A 19,521-nucleotide genomic window follows, 5' to 3' on the forward strand; every position below is an offset into this window, starting at 1 on the left:
ATTTATTAACGGATGAATTGCAATTAATGACAGGAATCAGATAAAAGAACACAATCCAAAGGGTATTTCTATAAAACAATTCTTTTCTTCGTTAAAGCCTTCGGATATTTCAATTACCTGTATAATACGAACATATTGTTTTAGTTCAAATAAAAAAAAAATACAAGTTTGCTCTATATAAAAGAACTGATAAATCCAGAAATGATAAGAAAAAAAAAACAAAGAATCACTCATGAAAGGGAGCCGAAAAATAAAATAAAATAAAATTATAAATATAGCTGATTTGAATATAAACGTTTTTATTTTATTTCGAAGGGCAAGAAAATATTACATTTATTCTTTAGATATTAAAATAATCAATATGGAGGAACTTGATATTAATCTCCACATGTATGGTATCGGTACCCCAGTGACCTTTAATTCTAGAGTTCCTAAGGATCTGTCATGTTCAACACTGCGGTTTTGACAGGAAGAAGAAATGAGATATAAATGCTCTAACAGCAGATTGAGTTCCATAGTACGACAGTAGTAGTGAACTCTCGTGCTATACGCGTACGCAAATATTGACCGAGTGTTCTCTTAGCATAAAAGCGTCTTCTTTCCTAGAATATGTATATATAATACCTCTCTAATGCACCTTCCTATATGTCTGATCATGCTTCTTAATCCAGACCCCTCCCAGTTGGGGCACTCACTGTTACAACCAAGTCCCTATCGTTTGATACAATGATTCTGCATGCGAAATATCAATGGTATATTTATTCAATTCCTATAAAAATATGGTAATGTTCATTATAAAAAATATATATGGTAATGTTTTAAGAATTTTGAAACATGTATAATAAATAACACTCAAATTAATCTCTAAGATTTCTAATGTATCTGATTAATGTCTAAGGTCAAGCCTCAAACCTCTAATTTTAACATTAAATGAAGCTCTTAAGTGGAAACCAGAGGAAGGAATTGAAAAACACAGGAAAAAATATTACCTCTAATTTTAAACGTCTTATGCACGCCCAGAACTTCTTTTCTTCCAATTCTTCTTCCTCCAGAACTGGAAGTGGAAACCCACGCTTAATTTTTTCCCCATTCATGCCCCATTTCCAAAAGGAAATTTCTTTAGTTACCTTACATCTCCAACCCCACAGAGATTCAATTGGTTCGTCCCTTCCTCATATATGTTCTACTGACAAACACTCGCGATCGAGTTAAAGCCAACATATCAACATTTCAAAAACAATTTATTTTTTTATGCTAATATTATTTTCAAACACCAACAAACTAATGTGTTTGTAAGTGTGAAACGAGCGGCTTCAATGCAGACACTGATAATTGTGAAACTGAACTCCTGAATTAATTGTTATTCCCTCTGTATCTTTTCAAGTGCTGAACTTTTAGAAAGAAAAAATGTTTTATTTATTTTCAAAGTTTAAGATAACATTAATTATTCTTTTGTGAATTGCTATTTTTATTCGCTAATTAATTTACACATTTATAGTGGAAATGTGAGAGAAATAAAAACAAATATACAGTTATTGTAGAATAGAAATGAAAAAGAATAAAATAGGAAATTATGTAACTATTTTAATAGATCAAGAAAATTTGTACATTTTTTATTTAATTTCTACATAAAGACAATTAAAAAAGAACAAAAATAGTAAATTTTATAAGAGTAATATTTTTTAATATTTCATTAGGGGAAACACTCTATTGGTACGTATTTATCTTTTTTTCCCTCTTTTTATTACGGTAAATACTTAATATATAAGAAAGAAAAATGCAGTTGAATAGAAAAATCAGTCAGAATTCTCTACTGTCTCTCTAGCACCATGTTCTCTGCGTTTATTATTTGAACCATTCATTACGTACATTCTCTCTCTTCCTTAGATTATTGTATACTAACATTCCATAGTTGCGATTTGGCTGCATAATTGGCTACAGACAAAACTTGTTGTAGAGAATATGATTTTGCCATAAAAATGTTTCCATTTATTTTGTTTTTGTTAGAACAAACAGTTTTTCATCTCACTTTTATTTTATTTTTCTTTGTATTTCTCTCTTCATTCACCATCACATATTTGTTATATCTATCATTCTCTCCCTTTAATTTTTCTTCTCAATCTCTCTCTTATTTCCACCCATATAGAGTGTATGTTTATCATTATGATTTAGGATTATCTTATGTCACCTATATATCACTTCTACATTTTTCTTCTACTTTTTCTCCTCTTTAAATGCATACTAATATGACATGTTCATGCATCATTTTCCATTGTATAAATCCGTCCCACAGTTGGTCCCCAAAACACAGTCAAACACAGTCCAAGCATTAACTAACTCACTCCCCATATGACAGATGCCGGGTGGAGTGGTTCAAATTTACCTACCCTATCCGTTACTTTGTAAAGCCCAAGCAACTATACGTACTACCATGGTCTAAATGTTTCGTATAACCAAAGTAAAATCACCTGTGCTTAACTAGCAATGTCTCGTGTGAGTTTTTCTTTTCTTTTATCATGACAAACAAAATTTATATTTTGTAAATGATCAATGGGCCAAAATTAACAAATTCTAGAAACTCATTTTAAGAGCCAAGCTATCGGCAGTTAATAACCTAGTTCAATTACTTAACCGGGATAAGCATCCAGCCACCGAAACAAAAGGGAAAAACTCGAAAGGAAATAATGAAGTACAACAATCAACATGTTTCAAAGTTGAGCTAGATAAAAATAAAATTCATATATAAAACAGCGTTTTAACTAGAGTTAAAAACGTAAAAAAGCTTAATTATAACCCATTAAGTTTGTAAAACAAAAAACCAAACGTTATATATATATATATATATATATATATATATATATATATATATATATATATATATATATATATATATATATATATATTATGATTCTGACTTGCAACTCTTTGTAGTAGGACTTCAAGGTGCAGATGTATGTAATCTGCTAGTCAAAACTAGCAGTCTTTCGCAGAGATCGACATCCTGGGAAATTGTTTTATTGGAGTATAAAAATATCGAATCAATAATGTGTTTTGAATTAGAAGGTTGGAAGTCAGTCAAGTCATTCAAATGTTCCCCAACTTAAATCATTAATAGCTCTCGATAGGCTAAGCTTATGAGTTAATTATATGGTAAGTTTAGTATTGAAAAAAATTTAAGTCAGTTAAAAATAATGTTAATATATATATATATATATATATATATATATATATATATATAAAGTTAAAAAATAATTCTTATCTTATAAATTAATTTTATAAGATTGATTTAAATTCAAAAACTCTAAGATAATATATAAATCTATTAAAAAAATTATGCTTAGTTATGTTCAAACCTATATTTAAGAGCTCTCAATCACACTTTTTATGTGTGTACTACTTTAATTAAAATATATAAAAATTAAAAAAAAAACTGTTATCATTTAATTTAAAAGTGAACCAAATTAAGCTTATTAAGAAAAAAAAAAAGGCTTACATTTTTAACGAGTGGAACCTACAATAAAATTATGCTTATAAAGTTATACCTAAGTCAGGCAACTCATTTTCACACCCTTACTTAAAACAAGAGAATCTCTTTATCAAACCCTCCTAGGATTGCCTCATACACATTGGCTCATGTTAGTTGATCGTCTTTAACTAACAGATTACAAATTTCACTATCACAATTAATAAATATAGTCTAATTAAGTTTGAATTCTTATTCATCTCTTTCAAGCTCTCACTGAACAACTTTAGTGTGTTAGATTTGTTAAATCTATAGCATTATTTCAGAGAAGTGTGGCTTAGTACAAGTCTAGTGGCTTAGTACAAGTCTACTGGGCACTTTTCCCTGAGTTTCATGCATATTCAATTAATTGCATATAACATTGAAGATCATCTCTTAATTAACCATGCAGAAGGAAGTCAAATCTATAGCATTTTTAACAAGACTTCTATTCCAAGTCATAAGGAACCAATAAACCAAAAAGATATATAATGGAGACAAAATCAAAAAGTTAAAATGCCTAGGAATTACTGGCCTCTTACTAGGACTATTAGGCAAAATGGAAAGAACAAACTTGATCCATCCTTTTTCGGTAAGAGAAAAATATCATGCCGACAATATATTTGGAAGATGTTTACGCAATATTTTGCTAATCTCTCACTGTCTCACATCGATAGTGTTAGCCCTTTCACCCAAAATGACATGTCTTAATAGCACGTTGCAACTGCCATCAAGAAAGAGACTAGAGCTAGCACTTGCCTAGCTTTTAATACCTAGAACAAATTAAATAAGGCAAAAGGAGCATTGCCGTCAACGTCCAATAATAGAGCCATTAACTCTTAGTATTAATTACATGTAATCGGACTTCAATAACCATAGTGAAGATTATATGGAACTAATGACAATGGAATTAAATTTTGTAAAGTTGGAAATCAGTCACTGGCTCTAAATGGTGATTTCAAGATATAAGTAGGAGTAGTACTAATCCTTGGACATGAAGTACGTGAAGATTTCATGCCAACTAAAATTCAAAGGTATTTAGGTCGAATTGGTGAATGATCAGCTGGAAACTCGATAATAACCTCAAATTAGCCAAAAGAATTAAGTTACGACGCAGATAAATAAAGGTTGACAAGTTTCAAGTGATAACTTAAGAACTTCACCACCTGCATTTAGGACTACCCGAATATTTATTTATGTATAAAAATGAACTTTAAATAAGCCCTTTTTACAATAATAAAAATTATTATAAATATATTTTTTTTTACTAATATTATAACTTTATTTGATATTTATGCTTCAAACTTTCATAAAATTGTAAGCGACAACTAGACATTTTTTATGAGAAAGGAGAGTCATAACAAGTAGGATGAGGGGGCTACTTTTAAGAGAGAGAAAAATATACTATTTACTCGTAATAAGTTAATATTGTTTATTAAGTAATTTTTTAAAAATATTTTTAATAAATAAAAACATTTTTCTGACGCCCTAAACAGAGATATTAGGCTATCCTGCCTCCATTATTTTTTCATCATAGAATATTCGATCGGTTTCATATCTCGGGTTGGGTAAGAAAAACATTAGTTGTCAAATAAGATTGCTATCTGAATACAAGATTCTTGTCGTTAAATCTAGGGGCATATGTGTTATTTGAACAGTGAACATTAAGAACCAAACTTAAGAAGAGTCCGCACAAGGTTGGCAATTGGGACTCTTGAATAGGAGTACTTGCGGACAAATAAGATCACCTTCGATTCTGGAGGAGTAAAAAACAAGCTAAACTGAAGCAATTTAATGATTTTATAGACTAGAATGGCCGGTGTTAATCGTGTCATTCAATAAATTTAAATAATTATTATATTATTTTATAACTTAATATAAAATTTAGTTTTATTCATCTGACTGATAAATTATATTTAATATTATCAAGATTATCATTTTTAAAAAAAAATTAAATAATTTATATTTTAGTATATTTTAAAAATTTATCTTACATCAATTTTAATTTTTATATATGAATGAGATATTAAATAATTTTAAATTAATATAAAATTTTATATGTATGATCTTTATGAAAAAAACTTAAAATCTAATGATGAATTTAAGAAAATATTATCAAATTATATATATATATATATATATATCAAATTATACAAGTATAATTTAAATAACTTTTACACCATTTAACAATTTCATATAAAATATGATTTTTATTCATCCAATTATTAAATTATATTTATATATTATTAAAATTATTTTAATCAAAATTGAATACCAATAAATATATAATCAAATTATTTATATTTTAATATATTTTAAAAAGTTTATATTATGTTGATTTTAAAATATATATATATATATATATATATATATAATTAATATAAAATTTTGTATCTATAATCTATGTAAAAGTAATTTTCAATTCAACACTAAATTTTAAGAAAATTTTATAAAATTAAAAAGAAACATAATATTTTTATTCTTTTTTTCATTTTTTTAATTATTTAACCCTCAAAAAATATTTTTATTTATCTGTTATTTACAAAATTTAATATCACATTAAATAATTTTTTTCTTAATTATACCTCTTACTTTTTATCTAATTTTTAATTAATTTATACATTCATTTATTTTTCCTGAAAATTTTATTTTTTTTAAAAAATAGGAATCATAAAAAAGTTAAAATTTTCAATTTGAAATCCTCAATTCAAGGTTCTAAGAAAATTAAAAATCTTATTACTTTCAACGTCTCCTTAAAGTCATACTGGTTGAGTATATATTGTACTTAACACCTGTTTTTTTACGATAAAATTATCTGTCTGTCTATTAAAGAAAAAAAAGAATTATGATTAAAGTCATTATAAAGCGTGAGAAATTTCATTTAGGTGAACAGAAGAGTGTTAATAAGACGTTAATTATAACTTACATTCTATCATTGATTAAATTTGATTAAAAATTATAATAAAAAAGAGACTCATTAAATATACTAAAGTTATAACTTATAAATTTCAATAAAATAAATGTTTTTAAAAAATGTATTGTGCATAGAGATTAGAGACTGAGTAGGAATGATGTTGCCCGAATGGGCACGCAGGTACCTAACTACCTATTGCCAAAGTAATCATCACCAGCTACTTGGATCTCAGCCTAATGTCATACCTTCTCCGGGTCTTATCTTATCAATTCTATGTTTGGTTTATCAGCTCATTGCCGCTTCTTTAAGCTTTATGAGCTTTGAGCTTTGACGTTTTGACTCACGGACACTTGTAATGAATATCATTTCTTAGCCTATGGTTTAAAAGTGTATTTATATTAAATAATATGGTGACCCATAAATAATTTTATGCCTCTTTAATATAATGATAAATAAATATGCAAATAGGTAAATTTATTATTTATTATTAGATATATTTAAGTTGGTTTAAAAGTCAAACAGATTGATACAGTATTCTAAAATGAGTCCTTATCATTTACTCTTGTTACATCAAAAGTCATACATGTAAGATTTATTTTTTTTTTGAAAGGGTCCACACGTAAGATAAATATAAGATAAGTCAATAATTTTCTTATAATTTTAAAAATAGGAGTTGATTTGTTGATTTTTTTTAAGGGCTAAAATATTATAATTTATGCAGGAAACGAATGAAAGAGTTATTAAAAACTTGTGCAAGTTATTTTTAATTTATACAAGAAATTTGAACTTTTTTACTTATTTTATTTTATTATTAGTAGTGGTTAAGCAATTTATTCAAACTGTTTGTATAAAAAAATTTATATTTATATCAAGACAATCAGAAACTTAATTAGTGCTTCCATTTCTTTATCAAACTATCGGTCTGACAGCACAGAGTGACATATATTAGTTTTCATTTTCTATTTTCTTGGGAGGAACACCAGGACGTCCGTTAGCAAAATGAACTAGTACGTACAACTGATCATGGTTTTGCCATGGGCCATGCAAACTGTGTTTTCGACTTGAAATCGGTTTGATCAGTATTTTATTTTCATGCTTCTACTTTTTACGCTTGCATTTATGATTTGCAAATTTTCATTTAAAAGAACTACTCAAGCAAAATCAAAATAACAATAGAGTTGTACCCAACTATAATAAAATAAAGAGGGGATAATTAAGATTCTAGAAAAGTTTGATGTTTTTAATATTAAGTAAAACAAAAAATGTATAGACATCACAGTGAAATTACGAAGAAAGATTTTAGATGGGACTTACCAAGAAGATGCGATTCCAATTCATTTGGAATAGTAAGGTTGCCAGCACCGGAGGCCATGGTTACATCATTCAGAGAAAGTGACTAAATTTCAAACGAATAAATAAATGTTACAATCGGGAGATAAAATTTTCGATCCATCAGAAATTCTAGAAAGCCCAGAAAAAGAGAAAACTAAAAGGTAAATGATTCTTACCCAGAGAAATTTTATGTCTCGCTATCATGTTGCCTGCTCGATCATTCTTGTGTACTTCACGTTGATGTGTAACAAATTAAAGAGATCAAGACACGCAATTTTACTATGGTGGAGATTATACAGAGTGACATAATCCAAGAGAGAGACATTTTTAAATATATATAATTGCTTCTACTCAATATCAGAAAATCTTTTTCTAATAATCTGTGACTTGTTCCTCACTCTTAATGTCAGAAATTAAATCACTGGCTTAAAATTTGCTCAGTGGCAAAACGGATTCACAAAGGGCTTTTCTTTTCTTTATGGTTGTTTCCTCTTTAATCACCCAATATAGAATGAAGGTAGTGACTCGCACAGGTAGAGAACCATGCACCTTATAGCAGGAGATACAGAAATGGCATGAAAGGTATATATCATGCAAAAAAAACAAGAAATGGTGCAAGTATTTTGCAGGGACTAATAACTATGAAACAGAAAGAAAGAAGCTCATGTTGACACAAATAACATACCAGGAGAGAAACATGATATGATCAGAGCAAATGACTAGGAAATGCGTGTCATGCACAAAAGAGTGAAACACTGTAGTGTGTGTACTCTACCGGTTACAACTTAAATAGAGAAGAAGCTAAACTTGATCAATTTACCCACAGAAATTATAAATATATAGCACATGATCATAAGACATAACCATTAAGAGTTATATCATATTTTTTCTCTTTTTCTTGTATCTTTTTTGTGACGTAATTAATCTTGTTACATTTTTCTTTTTCTATTCGGCTGTGCATGTTGTTTTGTTACACACACAAAAATTATACAATTTTCACTATATAAATTATACAGTTATTCCACAGAGAAAGCAGGTATATGTTCATTAAAATTTTCTGAAGACGCTGATTGAAAGAAAATGCAGACGCACGGTCATAATATAACCTTGAGAGAGTAGGGAAGGGATATGGATTAGAGAGAATGATTTGCTTTGAAAAAGCACAGTCATGATTATAAAAACCTCGAGAGAGTGAGAATCAGGAGAGAGTTTCTACAGAGATGACACAACATGAGGTAGTAGTAGTTGTACGATTTCTGCAGCTTTAATTGGTTTCTGTAGGTTCTCTCAGAAAAACAGAAACCGATTGCGTCATATTTACATGTGAATTTTGTACCTTATATTAGAGAGAAAGAAAAAGAGACTAACTTACTAATACCTCCACGACAAATCATATACTATCATATTCAGCAAAGCAAATTCCTCTAATTTTGATTAACTAATATGTAAAGAAAGTTTTGATATTATTTCATGGCAAAATCCATCTCCTTTCTAGCACATTTAAATTCAAACCAAATAGTTTATAAATCATCTAATGAATAAAAAAAATCAAAAATCACTTAAACTGAAAATGATGAAAACAATTTTTTTTTATTTTAAAAATGACATGTTTTTTACGATTTAGTTCAATTTTCAGTTCTTAATATAAAAAATCAAATTAAATTAAACAAACCATATATTATAATTATATTAATTTTTATTGTGATAACTGATAATAAATATTAAATAATTTATTATTTTTCATCTGCTTTATAATCAAAATATATATTTTATTTTTTATATCAAAAAAGATATATTAATATTATTAAAATATAATATTAAATATCAAGTAATACATAAATTATTATTATATTAAAAAGAGTTAATAATATTATTTCATATTAATACTAAATATGTTAAACAAAATTTAATAAAAATAAATTTATTTTTAAAATTATATAACATATATAATAATCATGTAATAATTATGTAAGATTAAAAATAGATTTAATATTATATTTAAACTGAATGATAATTTTATTTTATGTTTAATTCATATAACATTTTATCTAGAAATAAAATCAAACCATACCACGAGTGATCCAAGTCTCCTTCTTAGAAGCTACCTTTTGCTGCATTGTATCTATGCTAGCTAGCCACGTTATTATTATTATTATTATTTTTCGCAGTATTCTTGCATACTACCTCACGTAAATCCGGCTTCAATAAATCTTGTTTATCTTATCTTACCCACGTAGCCAAAATTGATGTAATCGTATAAAAATATTTAAAACTAATATTTTTTTAGGTTAAAAAATATTTTTATCCTTAATAAATATTTAAATTTTATATTTACTTTCTAATAAAGAAATTTAAATTGGATTCTTGATAAAATAATAATTTTATTTTTTAATCCTTAATACTTTTTCTAATTATGATAAACTAACAAATTTTGTATTTGCTTCATAATAAATTTTTATTTTTTATTAGTATTTTTTAAAAGGGACTAATAATAAATAAAAATAAAAATAAACATAAAATTTACTAATTTATAAGAGACTAAAAAAAGTATCAAAGATTAAAAATAAATTATTTTTTTTATTATGGGAAAAAAGAAAAAACATATATTAAGAAATAAAGGTAAAATTTGGATTTTTATTAAAAATTATAAATATATTTTAACCCTTTTTTATCAACAAATATTAATTATTAGTATTGTTATTTTTTATTAGTAGAGAGAATCGAACATATGACTCTTTCCCAGTTTCCTCCTCCCCTTACCCTCCAACACACCTTATATCTCACATTACTATTACAAACAATAAATGATTCAAAATATAATTAGCTTACTTAAGCTTTTAGCTATGATCACTTAATTACTTTTCAAAACAGATTTATCAAATAATTCAATTTGTAAATGAATAACCTAGACAAACTATTAAAATCATTGAAAATGGCCTAAACATCAATAATTTCTCTACATATATAGTAATTAATTTGGAGTGGAACATTAGTTCTGTTTTATGATGCAAATGACTCTTCTTAATGAACAAAACATATTTTATTGTTATTGTTATAATGTAGTTACTAATAAGTTTTTTATTATAAGCAATAGTTACTATTTTTTTTAAAGGCGAAATTATATACATATATTGAAATATATAGAGCAAATGGTGTACAACGGGTACAGATTACAAAAAGCGATTATACCCCATATGAAACAAGGGAGCAAAGTCACCTCCCCTGCTTGAAACCAAAAAGAGAGTTGAAAAAATTATGACAATAAGCAATAGTTACTAATATATATAAGTATAATTTGTATATACAAACAGGGCAATACAAAGCTGGGTTCCCCTAAAAAATATTTTTAAATTATGTATTTTTTAATTAGTATAAAATTACAGTTCAACAACAATACTACAAAACACTCATTCCATGACGTTCCATCAACGTCGGTTCTGATAAAATCATCGTAAACGAAGATGTAGTGGTAATTTTGTAAATAACTGGCATGTGACGGCATCAGTTTCGTCAAAACTGTCGTGTTATATCGATCTACAAAATCGGTTTCAACAAAACCATTTAGGAATGCTTTCTCATTTTTTACCTACAGCGTGTTCATTTTCCCTCTCACTCACACCCTCATTACTTTCAACTTAACCTAGCTAGTGTTGTCCCTTGTTGTCGCTCTCGCGATGTCCTTCACCATCGCTCTCGCGATCTCCCTCGTCGTCGATCTTGCAGTCTCCCTCGTCTTCGCTCTCGTGCTTGTTGTCGTTGTTGTACTTGACTTTAGCGTTGATGGCGAGTGAGGGTGTTGACTTCGTCACGCGCCGCCTTAGTCAACCATATTTGGGTTTTGGGGTTTTGTGAGGTTGTCTTTGTCATGCACCGCCATTGCCAAAGAAGTAAGGCTTCCTTCTCTGATAGCAGTGGTTGCGGTGAGCATGAATAAAACGACACCGCACAAAAGGTAATAACCTTTGCAGACTCGTTGATACTATCCATCTCTCGAACATGGAATTTCTAATAAGTGGCGTGACATATTGTTATGTCAATGGAACTTCTAATAGTGAGACAACCATTAATTTGATTTGTGGCGCGGGTGCAGGGTGCACTGATATCTTCATGGATGTAGTTAACATAACCTCAACATCATATGAATCAAACATTATTGCATCCTAAAACATTTGCCAAAATAGTTGAATAGGGAGGGGTTCCAACTCCAACTTTCTATGCAAGACTTATTCCCAACTTATTACAAGTATTTAAATTCTAAACTTCTTTGCATGCTCTACTTGTATTTTATTGGGCTTACTCGAGTCCCCTCTTTATGTACCTAAATTTCAGTGTTTGTTGACATTGTGGCTGGATGGCACAGGTTATAAAGTTGATTAAGTCAATCCTGAGTCTAGTCACTTGCGGCTTCAGTTCTCTCGATTTCCAGGTCCCAAATCTAGACCTGGACCTCGTGGCAAGAGTGATTGAGAGGGAGTGGTATGCTGGAAAAAAAAACGCTTTCTAAGAAGATTTTTTTCAGACAACCGTCTTAGATAGATTAATTTTTTTAACATCTAAAAAAATATATTCTAAGACGATTTTAAAGAAAATCGACATAAAAATCGAAATGATACTAGCTTTAAAAAAGGTTTTTGAACCGTCATAGAATACACTACAGAACCGACATAGAAAATATATTTTCTAGTAGTATAATTTATCAAAATTAATCATGTATCATTAAAAAAATATGTATTAGGTATTACTTATTTTTATCGGTATACTCTTTATTTAACATGTTAAATTATTAGTACAAATATTACAAGTTTATTCTAAAACTATGATGCTTATACTAATTTTGTTTATAAAAGAAATTGATATATAATCAATGCATCCTACTGTTTGAATAGTGTATTATAGTATTAATATAAACCTATAATACATATATTAATAGTTGAACTTATTAAACTATTTAATTAATATTTTAAATTTTTCTGTTAATATCGCTATTGTATAATACAGTATATTAGAATTTAATTATTTTCCTCCGTTTCCTCGTATATTTTTTATTCGCACCTGTATTAGAAAAACCAAGAATTACACGTTGTTCAAAAGCTAGTTCTAGCTCGCAAGAGATTAATATACGGGCTTGATAATTACTTTCTAAATTTCGTAGCAGGGGTTAGGTAACATAGATTGTATTTGGCTCAGTTGCATGCAAATGATATCGTCTATATGATATAGCCTGATTTTCACTTCACATCCTACTTTACTACCTCGATCTACTGCTCAAGCTTCAAATCTATAAATCGGTTTTCCTCCATATTTTAATGATATTCCGATTACAATTGTACTATTAAATGAATAATATAATAAACCCCCCAGCTAGGTATAGGACACCATATGTCCTTTAACACTAGCAAAGCCCAAGTTTTACTCGATCTTACGACGCTTTTCATGGGCAGCTGGCTCTCCCGGAAGATTTTAATGAACGAAATCTTTTCCGATAACTGCATGCACCATGAACTATATATTATAAAAATATCACAGCAAAGCTCGAATTGTATAAGAAAATGAAACAGTAATATTGTTTCTACAACTAATGTATACAACAATTTGAAAAATGTTACTGATATATTCTTTGAGATCCGACTTAAATTTATTTTAATAGCAAATATTAGAGAAAGTGCACAAGGAATCAATTCAATAAGAATAATTAAAAAAACTTATAGGATTATCAAAATAGTGTGTAAGATTTTATTTTTTTATATGCAAAATTGTCTTGGATCCGGTTACATATTACGAGAAGAATTAGATTCTCATTTAGTAAATTAGAGAACATTTGTAATATCTAACCTATAATAAAAATAACTTAACTAAGTTTTTTATACATGGAATATAAGTCGTTTTCATATTATTATTTAACATTTTTTTTTCAACGAAGTACCTCAAAAAATTTCTATTTAATTTTATGATATGCTCTTAGTCATCTTCCGTTAAGTGATGACATTATAGATAGAATTTTATGTCACCACGTCTTGTCACAGACACCTCATTGTCACATCATCCCCTTCACTGACGTGATAATGATGTGTTAATGATTGGGTGTGATGACATGACACTTTATCTGTCACATCATCACTTAACATAAAGAGACTAATGACATGCAGTAAAAAAATTTAGATAATTATTTGACAAAAAATAAATTTTTAGGTAATAATCTAAAAACAGTCCATTTTGAAGTATGAAAAATTTAATTAAACTAATATGAAAAATAATTTTTTGGTTAACAAATGATAAGGAAGAGTTTTATCAAAATAAATAATTTAATTTCATATAAAATAATAAATGATAAATTTTATTGAAAATAAAAATGGTATTCATAAATTTAAGTTATGTTTAAAAGAAAATCTTATAAGTCCATAAGAAAAAATCATTTTTAAACACTTTTATTTGATTAAATATTTGTAAACTTGTAAAAAAATTAAAAATTAATTAAAATAACTTGATGAACATATATGTAATTTACTTTTATATAAACTTAAAAAACTTTATCCTATTTCTTTTTTTAAGATAATCTCTCATTCAAAATAAAAAAATACATTAAATAAATAAGATATTTTTATTAGTAGGAATTAAAAAAATATTATTTGAAATTTATAATAACTAACTTATCATTTTATCATGTTTAATCAACTGAACTATATGAATAAGATAGTATTAAAGGTGAAATTAAAAAGTTAAGATTTGTACATTTAATATCTGAACAAAATTAAAAGAGAACCAACAAGATCAAATGTGAGATATATATTTTGGATCCAGAGAAAAGTGAGAGAAGGCATAATATGTTACATGTGTACATTATCATAGATCGCAAAACACCAATTATGTATGGTTTAAATAAGTTTTTCATACCTGAAAAATAGGTCGTTTTTATATTACTAAAAATTCATTTTTTGGCAAATACCTTTCAGAAAAAAAATTTAGTTTCATTTTACTATTTTTCATTAGTTGTCTTCCGTTAAGTGATGATGTGATAGACAAAGTGTTATGTCATTATGTCCAATCACTAACACATTGATAACTGCTAAATTTGAGTTAATTTGACAGTCAATTTTAATTAAGAATGATAATAATTTTTTCTTTATTGTTGTTTTTAATTAAATAATAAATAAATTAATATCTTTACAATTTTTTATTAGCAAAAGTTAAAAGAAGAAGATTTCAAATGCTTACAAGAAAAATTGTTCAAAAATTATAAATTTAAAGAGACTAAATATCTTCATTTAATAATAATAGGAGATCAAAATCACAAATTTAAAATTATAAGAAATTAAAATTACAATTTAGACTCTATTAAATAGGATTAGTGTGTTCATTATAATTTTCGAAACTACTACAAACTACAATAAAGATGGAAAGAATTGCAAGTTCTTCAATCTTCATTCACAGTAGAAAATATTTAGTTAATTCTCCCAGACCCAGACCCAGTGATTGCTACTCTATATATACATATCATATGTATGTTCTTTCAGTTTTCTTAGGATTTTTCTATGTAATTTCACTTACAAGATGCGGCAAGTGATCAGCGCAAGCATCAGATCAGCAACGGTTGCAGGACGATCACAAATTAAGTTCAAGTATCAAATCAATCTTACCAGTTGCATAATTCTTTTAATTTCTTATTGATTTGTACCACAACATGTAGATCATCTTATTCGGAACTTGCATCTAATCACCATGCGCAGCACTTACAACGGCTATTGGGTTCTGTATATTTGAATTGAAGCAATTAGGCCCGAAGCCTTGAATTTTGGTGTATATGACTCTTTTGACGTTGAATGATGGCTCCAAAATAAAAACAATTGTGTCATCATTATGTCATTTCACTCATTTGGTAATGTGAACTGTACATGCTGGGAAATGAAAGATAACAAGGTAGGTTCATGGCAAGCAATGACTGGGGTCTGCGTATACATAAAAATTCGGTTTTGTTAACCACTGTTACTAGGAGTACTGTATGTTATTTAAGGTGTATGGAGAGAAATTGAGAGAATGAAAACAAGTAGGTGGGAAAAGAATAAAATAGAAATAATTGAAAAATATGATGGAAATATTGATTGTTTAGTTTAAAAGAAATAAAGAAAATAAGATTATGAGGTTTTTAGTTTGAAAGAAACGGACAAAATTATTAATAAAAATATTATTTTATCCTTAAAAGTAATTTTCAGATTTTTGTTGTAGAAGTTTTTTTTTCAACACATACTGATTATCATTTATAACCTACAAGTAACATAACTATATATATATTACGTATCTATACATGATCGATTGTGTTAAAAATAATTGATTATGTATACTACGTCATGTTAAAAAGATAATTGTTTTGTTAAAGCTTTTCATTTTTAGGTCTTTTTTGTTTGAGTATAAAAATTTGTACTTAGAAACCAATTTTTTTTTTTAAAAAAAATCTTCTCTACTTTGTTGATATCAAACAATCGAAGTTTACTTACACATATTTTATTTCTTTAAGGGTTTTATTACATAGATTAAAAAATATTTAATTTATACAAATTAATTATAGAAATAATGATAGATTATATTACTTATGTGTTGTTTTAAAAAAAATTATATTATTTCTATTAAGAAATAACATTAATGCTTTGCTATATTTTTTTTTCTTATCTCAAATAAAAGAAGGAAAAAATCGTGCCACAACCATCCTTTTTGTCATCAAAATCATTATCGTGATCATATCACTACCTATTGAACTAATAAAAATAACTAATAATTAAGAGTATTTTTTAAGAAAAAATATAATGCAATAGACATTCTAAATTAATTCATATATAAAAAAGACAAAACTCTAATTGATTTTTTTTAAAGGACTAGAAAAAATAATTTGCAATAACAAAAATAAAGAGCATATCCCTGTTTGATATGTAATTTTTTTAGACTTTTTAAAATCACAAATCACCTCACTATTTTGTATCAATCTCTTGTGTTAATTAAATTAATATAAAAAAAACCAACAGTAGAGGTAACATATCCAATTCCAAAAATAAAAATGCAAACAAACAAACACAGTAATACTAGTCTTTTCACAAGTAGATAATTAAACTAATGAAAAAATTAATACTGTAATTAAGAAAATTTATGAGTAGCCTTTTGATTTAATAATAATATGTCTTAAATATATTTTTAGTTCATATAAAATTAGTGTGTTTTAATGTTAGTCCTTACAAATCACCTGGCTATTTTGTTTGATAAAAACTGTGAGTCAGAGGGCTGTAAATCACGTATTTAATTCTTAAACTTTAGAGAATCTTCATCTATCAGGGTAATTTAGTACTGCTTAACACTAGCTGAATAAATTGTCTCATACTAATCAAACTAACTTATAAACTTACCAATCACATTTCAAATTCAAGAAGAAAAAAAAACGGGTGCATTCCAGAACCCAAAAAGCGGGTACAAGAAGCACTAGTGGTGCAGGAAGAAACAGCAAAAAATTTGACGTGGGTTTATATCTTCAAGCCCAACTAGTTCCGCCTATTGGTTCTGCCCAAAATGTTGATGTGGGTTTATGTTACAATTACAAATCCTGTCAAACCAGCTGTCATTTCAAGTGTATAATTTAAAAATAATATTCCGAAGAAACAAGAATGCTTATTCGTCTTTCCAAAGAGAAACTTGCCCACTTTTAAGAAGAATGATCGTCAGTATCGAAAAAAATGAAAAATATTTCTTGATGAGTATATAAAAATGTTATGTAATGATTCATGGGGAAATAGACATCTTGGGATTGAGAGATTAGGACGAAGCCCAATGAAACTGAACCCATTGGCTTATTAGTCTATTGGGCACGGAGGGACCCAAAGTACACTTGTGCTGTTACATTATCTCAAATTAGCCATATAGATGCCGTCCACCCAACAAAAAAAAGCCATATATACATGCCAATTGCCAAGTGACAACACATCAAACACGAGTTTTAATTATGGAACTATCTTGGTGTTGCCGAGAAAATCATAATGAATTTTAGACCGGTATCATGAAGATTATCACATGCCAACCAAGGTGGAACCCAGTAACTATGGTTGACTGTAAGTTTGTTTGCTAAGTATAAAGCCGTAATCAATGTACATTAACCTTAGAGATTAGTTATGAGAAGGTGGTAGTATCACTCTTGGAATAGTTACGATTTCACTTTTGGGTACACCATTTTCTTTCTTTTATCTTTTGTATTTCTCTAGATGTCAAGTAATATGTGAGGTGTTCACCCATCATTTTCCTTTCTACTTTGAGTTGGAAAAATATTTAAAACTAGTTTAAAAAAATTAAAATGTGATAGCATCAAACATCAAATACTTTCAATTTTCAATCAGTCAAAATTTTTCCTGTAGTGAAGCAGGCCCTCACATGTTCAAATATCTCAAGATACATTTCACGGACAATACACACACACACGAGCAGAGAGAGAGTATTATTAGTTCAGGAAGATGAGACCTTCATTTGGCCTTTTATGGGGATTTTGTACTTCCATATAGCAAAAAATATTTGATCTAGGAGGAACCTGCCGACACCAAAAGATTATTGTGTTTAAATTTGTGTATACCCCAAAAAGTTACATCATCTCAATTCTAATTTCAAATTAGTTTTCTTCTGTTTAGGACTTCAATTGAGTCTTGAATCACTCACCCCAGACTAGAAGTGTCAATTTTCATATGCGTGAAATTAACTTTCTGCTTTTTGAGTTATTCAACTAATTCATTCACAGTAACTAATTTAATCTTTCCGTGACCTCACTAATGGAAAATATAAGGGGTTCAATTCCTTTCTCCCTGCTATTAATTTGTCAATTAAAAACAGGAATTCAACTTCCAATTTATTTAGATGAAAGTTAACATTAACAACTCACTGATAGAGTTCCTATAATTGTTAAATAGCACAAAGAAACATTTTACAGATTACCTGTCAACACTCTCTGCTTACATTATGATTTTTTGTGGGATAATGCAGACATTCTCTGAGTTGAGTTATAAACAATCATTTCTAGAAATAGTTGGATCAGAATTCACAGAGGAATAATGATTCTCAGCCATTATGAAGAACTGGAAATGCTGGTGTCAGCACACCAACTTGGTTAATTATGTCAACTGAGGCAAGAGGATGATGAACTTCAAACAAAAAAGGTGTGGTCCTAGAGACCTAAACAAGTCATAGGAATCATAAAATAGATCAAAAGAGAGTAATATAATGCAATGGATAATTGGATGGCAGAAGCAAAGGTCTAACAAAATTGTCATTGCTTGAAGCACTGTTGCAGGAGCATCAAGAAAAGTCATAGGACACCAATGTGCGTTAACAATTCATATGGCGTGCAAAATCTCTATCAGAACTCCAAAGATGAAATCCTTTGAAGTGGTTCCCCACTAGCAAGGCCAAAATCAGGGACTAGTTGGCATACAAACAAAACAAGGAACAAGGTCAAATGGAAGTAGAGACAAGCCTCTGTCATTATGCCGTTTTGCTTCTTCAACAACACATTTGATTAGTTGTGAAACTGGAATCGTAAAATGAAAATCCCATGAAACTTTTTCTTTTTTTTTTTTAACTCACGCATGTGATATTAATAGATAATCATTTCAGCTCTATTGCTGAAGGATGCGATATGGGAACAGGAAATATGATCACAAGATTTCACAAACCCACTTTTAAGCTAAAGGGAGTCAGGAATACAAAACAATCAGATATCAGTATCTGTTTGTATGAGTCTCAAAACTATTTCACTAAA

Source organism: Glycine soja, chromosome 20 (genome assembly GCF_004193775.1).
Source record: "Glycine soja cultivar W05 chromosome 20, ASM419377v2, whole genome shotgun sequence".
Classification (NCBI taxonomy): domain Eukaryota; kingdom Viridiplantae; phylum Streptophyta; class Magnoliopsida; order Fabales; family Fabaceae; genus Glycine; species Glycine soja.